Below are 8,248 nucleotides of genomic sequence, written 5' to 3' on the forward strand. Positions count from 1 at the left end.
TACTCTTGTGTGCTATTTTTAATTTGAACATCTTGTGTTGATTTGAGACTTGATACTATTATATAATATTTTATTTTTGAACATCTTGTGTTGGATTATTGTGTTGTTAATATACGCTACTTTATGCTATTTAACATTTAGGGGACTATTTTAATGTATTATGTTATTTAAAATTTTAATTGTTGTAGGACATGTAATTGCATAAACAAATTGTTGGAAAACAAGTACATTTGAATATTTTAATTTATGTTAATTTTTTAGAGCTTTTGCAAAAAAATAGATTCGGATCTAGATATTTGGATATCCGATCCAAAATTTCGGTTATCCGAATTTTCAGATATCAAATTTTATCAGATCAGATATAAATTATTATTTTAGGTATTTAAAATTTTCAAATATCTGACAGATTAAATAATATTCGATATCTGATAATGTATACACGTTCTTCTTCCCCATAAATTTCTCTCCAATGCAAAACCTCTGAATTAAAAAATTCCCCTCGATTATAACTTTATTACGATCATGCCATTCGCCTCCTCCTCCTATCTCCGGCTTACTCTTTTGTCTATTTTCCTGAAATAGACCTCCGTCGCTTCGTAATTTACCTTCTCTCATTTTCAGGTCGGGTCGGATTGGATCCGGAATCCGATGGTAGCTCCGAACGCTTTGCTCCTCCTTTTCTTCTGGAATATTCCGTAAGGTTTTTTTTATTATTTTGCCCACTATTATATAAATTTTATTTATTGATTAATATTTTCCTGCAAAACCTGGATGGCTAATTTTGTTTTGATTTCAACCTATTTATTCGAATTTCGTCTAATTAATTGGATTTACATGGAAACTCTTTAATTTGAGCTCAATTTGTTTGTATATTTTTATTAATTTCCGGATTATGATTTGTTTCTCTATTTGTTCGCTTGATTTACGGCTGAATTTGCGTGTAAGATCTTGTCCTTTTCAGCATTAATGTAGTTTAAGTGAGAGTTGTTGTTGTTGAATTTGTTTTCTATAGGTTACTAATGGGAGTTCATGCACAAGGAACAAAGAAATCAGTTATCCCGAATTTTTGTGTAATTTCGAGAACTTTGAAGCAATTTTGAGTGAAAAGAAGTTTCATAGAGGCATTCAATTATTTTCTGCAACTTTTAGACTTTTAGTTCTGTTATGAGTTTTAAGGATCATAAATAAACACATCAATGTTCAATGGTGTTTTTGTTAATGGCATTTGGTTTAGTTGGTGTGTTCTCAAATTTTTATGTCAGGATGAGTTTTAGGCGTTTGACAGAAGGTTTGATTAAGAATAAGGTATTCATTGTAGTTTATAAGTCATTTTTTGTAGAAAATATAACATGAAGATTGATCTCCAAAGTGTTGCAATGTACTTGATGGGGAGTAAAGAGTATTGCTAACTAATTTTCCAGAATTGAACTATAGAGGCAAAGATGTGTATCTGTTTGGTATTTGTTCTGTAATTTTGATAGATGGAATTGAATTGGAGACTTCAAATGTCAAAATTGGGCCTGTGGAAACCACTCATCATAAAGCTATGAAAGTTTAGTTTATTTTCTTTAAACTTAATATTCTTTAATTGACCTTATGAGTCGAAAAGCAGGTTATAGAAATTATCATTCTTAGGCATTTGATAATGTAATCAACTTGTTTATAGAGGTTATATCATTGGCCTTGCTTCCCTAAATTGATTTATGGTTTGGGGGGACTATGAGTTATATGATTCATTTAGACAGTGCATTAGAAATTGTGTTAAAGATAGATTAATCTTCTTAAGGAATAAACATGATAGCAAGCAAATCAGTCCACTGATAAGTTTATGGAGTTACTTGTTATGGATTTAATATCTCTTCCTTATTGATTACATAATAATTTTTACAGTTCTGTTTGTCTTGACTGTTAACATGATTCTTTTCCCTCAGGCATTCCAGTGATGCAAGTGTTCTTAATTTCTGTAATTTAATTTTGTTTTTTGCATAGATTGTTTTCTTCTATGCTGTTTTATGTTGTTAGTACCTACCTCAACTCTTTCCTTTATTCTGAGGTTTTCCTTCAAATTTATTCTCTAGGCACTTGACTGCTTTGGTTAGAGTTTAGAGCTTTGCATGCCATAAAAGGACACGGAATTATTATTTATTTCGAAAGGATCTGATGGAGCTGAAAGTCTCATCACCTAAGCTTGGTGGTATTTCTTCTCCTGATTGCATAAGTGATCCAGAGGAGAAAGAAGTTAGTGATGAAGAAGATGATGATCGCAACCATAAGCATCGTAGGCGGGATGCATGCTCTCAACCATTAGAGAGAGATTCTACAGATCCTTTGTTTACAAGGCCATATAGAAAGGACAATAAACCTTTTGAAAATGGGCATAATGAATCTCAAACAGGTGAAACCTGGAAAAATTCCAACAGTTTGTCTCTGGAAAAAAACTTGACATCCAAGTTTGATAGAAGATGCTCTGGGTTAGCTTCACTTCCTCGGGGACATTTGGACACAAACCAGAGAATTAGGTCAAACCAAACTTTCAGTGGAGATTCTGGGCCTGGTCGGGGAAGAGGAAGGGAAACTCTTCTCGGAATCAACGTGATTCTAGTTCAACCCAGTTGATATTGCTTATCAAATGGTTCAGCCAGGATCAGTTGCTCCGTGTCTCTTCGCAAGAAGGGGATTGCCAAATCTTTCAAACGCACAAGCCTTATCATGGAGTGCCTTTGGGCTTATGCCAGGAATACCAAATGGTGGTCTTGATACGCTCCATTCTATTGGTTTACAAGGGGTGCTCAGGCCGCCGATGAATTCTTCATTGAATATGAGCATTCCTCGCCAACGTTGCAGAGACTTTGATGAATGCGGATTTTGTCTAAGAGGAGGTATGTGCCCAATGGAGCATGGCGTCAATCGTATTGTTATTGAAGATGTTCAGTATTCATTTTGGTATTGTCTATCTTGATTAACATGTGGAGGTTTTATTATGCTGTTTACCATGAGCTTTTATGAAATTGATCTATATCTATATACATATATTTGGCAATGTAATTTCACGTAGCACCAGCTAGTGAGTTTTTTCTTCCAGTTTAGCTTCTCTGGTGACCACATAAAATATAATAATGAACAATGTGTTGAAGATCTTTCTTTTTCTTTTAAATGTTCAAATTTCCATTTTAACACCGTTTAAATGTTTTTTGGCAATATAGTTGCATTATTTGCTACACTAAGACCAGAAGCAGGGCTTTAAAGTGAGCCTCGCTGTTACTTTTAGTCTAAATATTCTAATTTTCCAAAATATTCTCATTTTTACCGTATGCAATCCAAATTGCCTTGGTAGGGAAGTTCCTTGCTCAACTTTGATTTGTTCTTATAACCTTGAAACATTTAGCATTCCCTGTGTATCTGAGTCGGCAGTAACTTTCTTTTCTGATTTGCAGAGTGTGTCACAGTTTAACCTTCCTGTGACGGTTCCAAGTGCACAAATATTGGCAAAACCAGCTGGACCTGGGCCACTACCTTCTGTACTTCCTCCTTCAACCACTTTGGCGAACAGCAAGGCTATGCATAGCAAAAATAACAAGTCTGGAATGACTGAGGATGCTATAGGTTTGAATGGTGCATATATTGGTTCTACTAGTGCAAATGGCGATCTGTATGATCCTGATCAACCCTTGTGGAGTACCAATGGTCCAGAAGCATCAACTTCACTGACCGGAGTACAGTCACCCAAGATTAATGAAACAGAAATATTGCTAAATGATGACATCTCTAATCATCCTCATGGCAGGTTACATGATACTGCTGATAATGAATTGCCAATTAAAACCACCGGGTCACAGGGCATGAATTTGTCTGTTTGGGGTAGAATTGGTAGCTCCAGAAGTGGAACAGACACCAAAGATAAAATTGATGCAATACCCTCGGATCATCTTGAGAATGAAACCAAGGAAGAACAAGGAGCATTTCCTAGCTCTCAAGATACTTCCTGTCAGGTCAAACGGATCAGTAGTGAGGATGGTGGCTCCAAAGTTATTGGTTCTTCAGTGAAGTCGCAGATTGATTTTCGTAGTAGCAGAAAACCAACTCAAAAGGCACTTCATACACTGTTTGTCAATGGGATTCCCCAGAAATGCAACAAACGAGAAGCGCTTCTTTCTCATTTTCGTAAGTTTGGAGAGGTTATTGACATTTACATTCCATTAAATAGTGAACGGGCCTTCGTCCAGTTTTCAAGGAGGGAGAGGCAGAAGCTGCTTTGAAGGCACCTGATGCTGTAATGGGTAACCGTTTTATTAAGCTTTGGTGGGCTAATTGGGATAACATACCTGTTGATGGAATAAAAAATGGCAGTGGCATTTCTGTAACTCCACGTGGTCTAACAGCTTCTGCTATTCAAGCTCAACCTACTGCTTACAGAGGAAAGGATAATCTTCAACCTGTTGCTCTGAAGAGTAATGTTGTCCAGGGTGCAGATGTGCCTTCTTTGCACTCCTCTAAACCTGGTAGTATGAATGGTCCCAGGTTCCACCTCCATTGCAGAAAAAGTTAGAGACTCTGGAGCAAATGAAAGAGGAACTACGTAAGAAGCAGCAAATTCTGGAGCAGAAGCGGAACAACTTCCGGCGCCAGCTGGACAAACTTGAGAAACAAGTACCCAGCACTTCCTTTGATTTATATAAAATTTTCCTAAATATGCAATCTTGAATATATTTTACATGTCGCAAAAATTCTTGTTTGAAATCAGGTTCGTAAGTTGCATATGTCGATGGTATTGTTGAATGATACAGAATTCTGTTGCCAAGTGATGTGAAAAGCTTCACTGTTGGCTATTTGCCTAACCAACGATTCTCACACATGCATGCCTTTTCTTTTCCACTGGTTTGATTACATGCCCATACTGAAATGAGCTGAGAGATAATGATAGAAGAGAAAATGAGTGTTTTAAAACGTAAATGTGGGTTGTTATCCCCATGTTTTAAGCAGGTTTAACGCTTGATTCTATTTCAACCTTTTGCAGTCTGGGGTTGTCAAGGGAGATACATTGACTGAGCCAGCTGCTAAGAGGCAAAAGGTGGGAATTGCAGCTGGTCCTGCAAAAGTTTTGATTCCTAGTTCCCCTGAAATAGGGATGATAGATGAGAACAAATCAGCGGAGAATGTTGTCTCTCGAAGTCCAAAACCAAGTACCTACATGGCATTGCAGGAATCTACGAACTCAAAGCAGCAGTCCTGTAAGCCTCACATGTCTGCACCTATTAGGTATCCACTCCTGACGAAAAGATACAAATTGGACAACCGACATAGTGCTTTTAGAGTTATTCCGCCGTTGCCTTCTGGTTTTGCAGATGTGAGTTGCCCTCTCTCCTTTTCCTCATCTGAGAAAATTGTATTTACTCCAATTTTTTATGTGGATGGATTATTCCAAAGGTGCAATTAGGCCATTTGATAATGATTTAGAGAACTCTATGCTCTTGCACATGAAAATTTAATATTTTGGTCCCTTGGGCATATTGTAACTATGTTGCTCCGATTCTCTATTTTTTTTCCCCCGAAATGTCTGTGTCCAACATATATTCGAACATAGATATAGGGATATGACCCTTCAAGGGCCTTCCAAATACATGGAAAAAAATAGGAAAATTCTGAACATCCCCTTGCCATCCACATACCTATATTTGATGCTATCACGTAGCATGGTGTTGTAGGAATTCATTGTTAGGTAACTTGTTCTTAGCCCTTGATCCTACCTAAAATTCTAGGCATACGTCTATCTCCCCCAACTAAAAATGATGTTTTAATGACATAAACTTGACTGCTTCGACATTCTCTGCCGTCAATGAGAGGTAACTCAGTCATATCTGACTGTCAACTAGGTTGCTGTTTTGAAGGAGCACTTCTTACAATATGGAGATCTTTTCTCTGTGGAGCTACAAGATGTGGAAAACGAAGATAAAGATGATATAAGTTCAGAGCCATTAAAGAATTGCTCGGCTCTTATAACTTACAGCACACGCCAGTTGGCAGAAAGGGCTTATGTAAACGGTAAATGCTGGCAAGGCAACAGTTTGCGGTTTAAATGGCTGACATCTAACACTAACCTTCGTAGCAAAGAAACTCCATCTTCCACGCCTAAGGACCCTTTAGATACCGATGGCCGGACAGAAGATAAATCAGCATGCAGCGTTGCCCAGCAAGTCATGGCTTCATGCAATGTGGAATTCGGATCTAAAGAGTTTTGTTGAGCATATGGAACCGGGCGAAGTTTCAGAGCAGAGTCCATCCCCAATATCTAGCATGAAAGTCACCTAAAGGCGATACTAGTTGAGGACCAGTGCTTGTTGTTCGGATTTGTAAAGTGAGGTAAATAAAATCATTCGATCTGTTTAATTTTTTTCCGGATTGTGTGTAAAAGAATGGTTTTTTTTCTATAGTTTTTGTTTGCCACCAAAAGGTTTAACAGTTAGTTGAGTGTCAAATTGTATCGTCATTTGTGAGCAGATTTTGTAGGGCTAATGTCCTCTGATAATATTTCTTACATTTCACATGAAACTTGTTTGGGAACCCATTCCTATTTCAGTCTTACATTGTTTTATTCCATTTGTAGAGTAACTTGGAATTTTTCTTTTCTTAAATCTTTTGAAATGCTGGTTGTCCATATCGTACTAGTAATGGCTGTACACGTATCATTTTCATTCTAAATTGATTGAAATAGTTTATTTTCCATCTGAAGATGTAAAACCATATCTTTATTGGTGGTGTACTTCGAAATGAACGTGTTTTCGTGTGCGACATTCATCAGTGGTGTGTTTTGGAATAAATGTGTTTCAATATTCGACGTTCATTAGTGGTGTGTTTTGGAATAAATGTCTTTTGATATACTACGTTCATTAGTGGTGTGTTTTGGAATAAATGTGTTTCAATACACGACGTTCACTGTAGACGCATCCTTCCTATGAATATTCTTTGGATTCCGTCTGAAGATGAACATCAAGATGACATTGAGGTACAGTGAAAATACAATTGGCCTTGATGAAGAAAGTCTCGATTTAGCTATGAATATTAAATGTACATTAAATATATTAACAAAATACTTATATTTTATTATTTCACAAACCAAATATACAAGCCCAAGAGACAGGACCACGGCCTGAGAATTGAAGTCCACCCAAACGATCGAGCTAAACAGGCCCAACAGGAGTGAAACCCGCTTGTGAGCCCAAACTCGGCTAGGGTTTTTACCTTTGGCATCTGACGTCACTCACCATCACTCATTGAATCGGTGGAAGATCCAACGGCTCACACACGTCACCCCCTAGGGTTTTGGAAAGCACTCAGTGTCGTGTCATCCTCATCCGCACGATCTGGACCCATCCAACAGTCCAGATCTATGATGCAAAATTAAGGTTTCCCCTAATGTCATGATCCTGCCGTCGCCGCGCATGTCCTTCCAACTCCCACGCACACAGTAGATCGGCTCTCATAGGGCTCCAGTCGTCCTTTCCATGTAACACCCACAACTCGTATCCGACCCGGATACGAATCCGATGTGTCACATCTACTTTTCAAAACATTTACTTTTTAAAAGATAGTTGAAATTTATTCATTAGGAATAAAATGATGGAACCTCTTATCAAAAGTAAATAAAAAAAATTCAACTTATATTGAAATTAAAAACTCAATAATTTACATAAATATAGTAGCGTGTTTACAAAAATAATTAGAGCATATGTGATTCAAACTTTAATTACATGCCAACATAATTAATACACAAAATGACATACGGTTTAAATCACTTCTGATCTGATCTTGTTTTAGAGATAGGCTGCCTTGATTGATCCTAACTCTATTCTTCATGCTTCTTTGTACCTACGTGTGAAGAACTTACATGCTAAGTCATTGACTTAGTGAGGCATATAATGCATAAATGAAATATTGAAACATGTAATCACATACTTTCCTAATGTACAAAATACATCATATATTTAATCAACCAGAACATATATCATCATGCATTTAACCAACAAGAACATATAACATCATGCATTGATCATTCATGTTATTTCTTTTTAATAGCCATTGGTACATTACTGAGAATTCAAGGTATGTGAGTGGATTGAGATTGTGTACAAATGTTGTCACTACAACTCGTATAAAATGCATCGAAGTGCAGCGTAGAAATTGCACCGAAGTGCCACATAGAAATATCCCAAAGGACCACATAGTATTGTCCAAAAATACCACGTAAAAATAT

General features: G+C 36.9%; 1 pseudogene; it reads left to right on the forward strand.

Moving 5' to 3' along the window:
• The first annotated feature begins 481 nt into the window (after positions 1–481).
• Positions 482–6,558, forward strand: LOC120214396 (annotated as a pseudogene).
• The last annotated feature ends 1,690 nt before the right edge of the window (positions 6,559–8,248 follow it).

The sequence above is a fragment of the Hibiscus syriacus genome, unplaced genomic scaffold, assembly GCF_006381635.1.
Source record: "Hibiscus syriacus cultivar Baekdansim isolate YM2019G1 unplaced genomic scaffold, ASM638163v2 tig00110059_pilon, whole genome shotgun sequence".
Classification (NCBI taxonomy): domain Eukaryota; kingdom Viridiplantae; phylum Streptophyta; class Magnoliopsida; order Malvales; family Malvaceae; genus Hibiscus; species Hibiscus syriacus.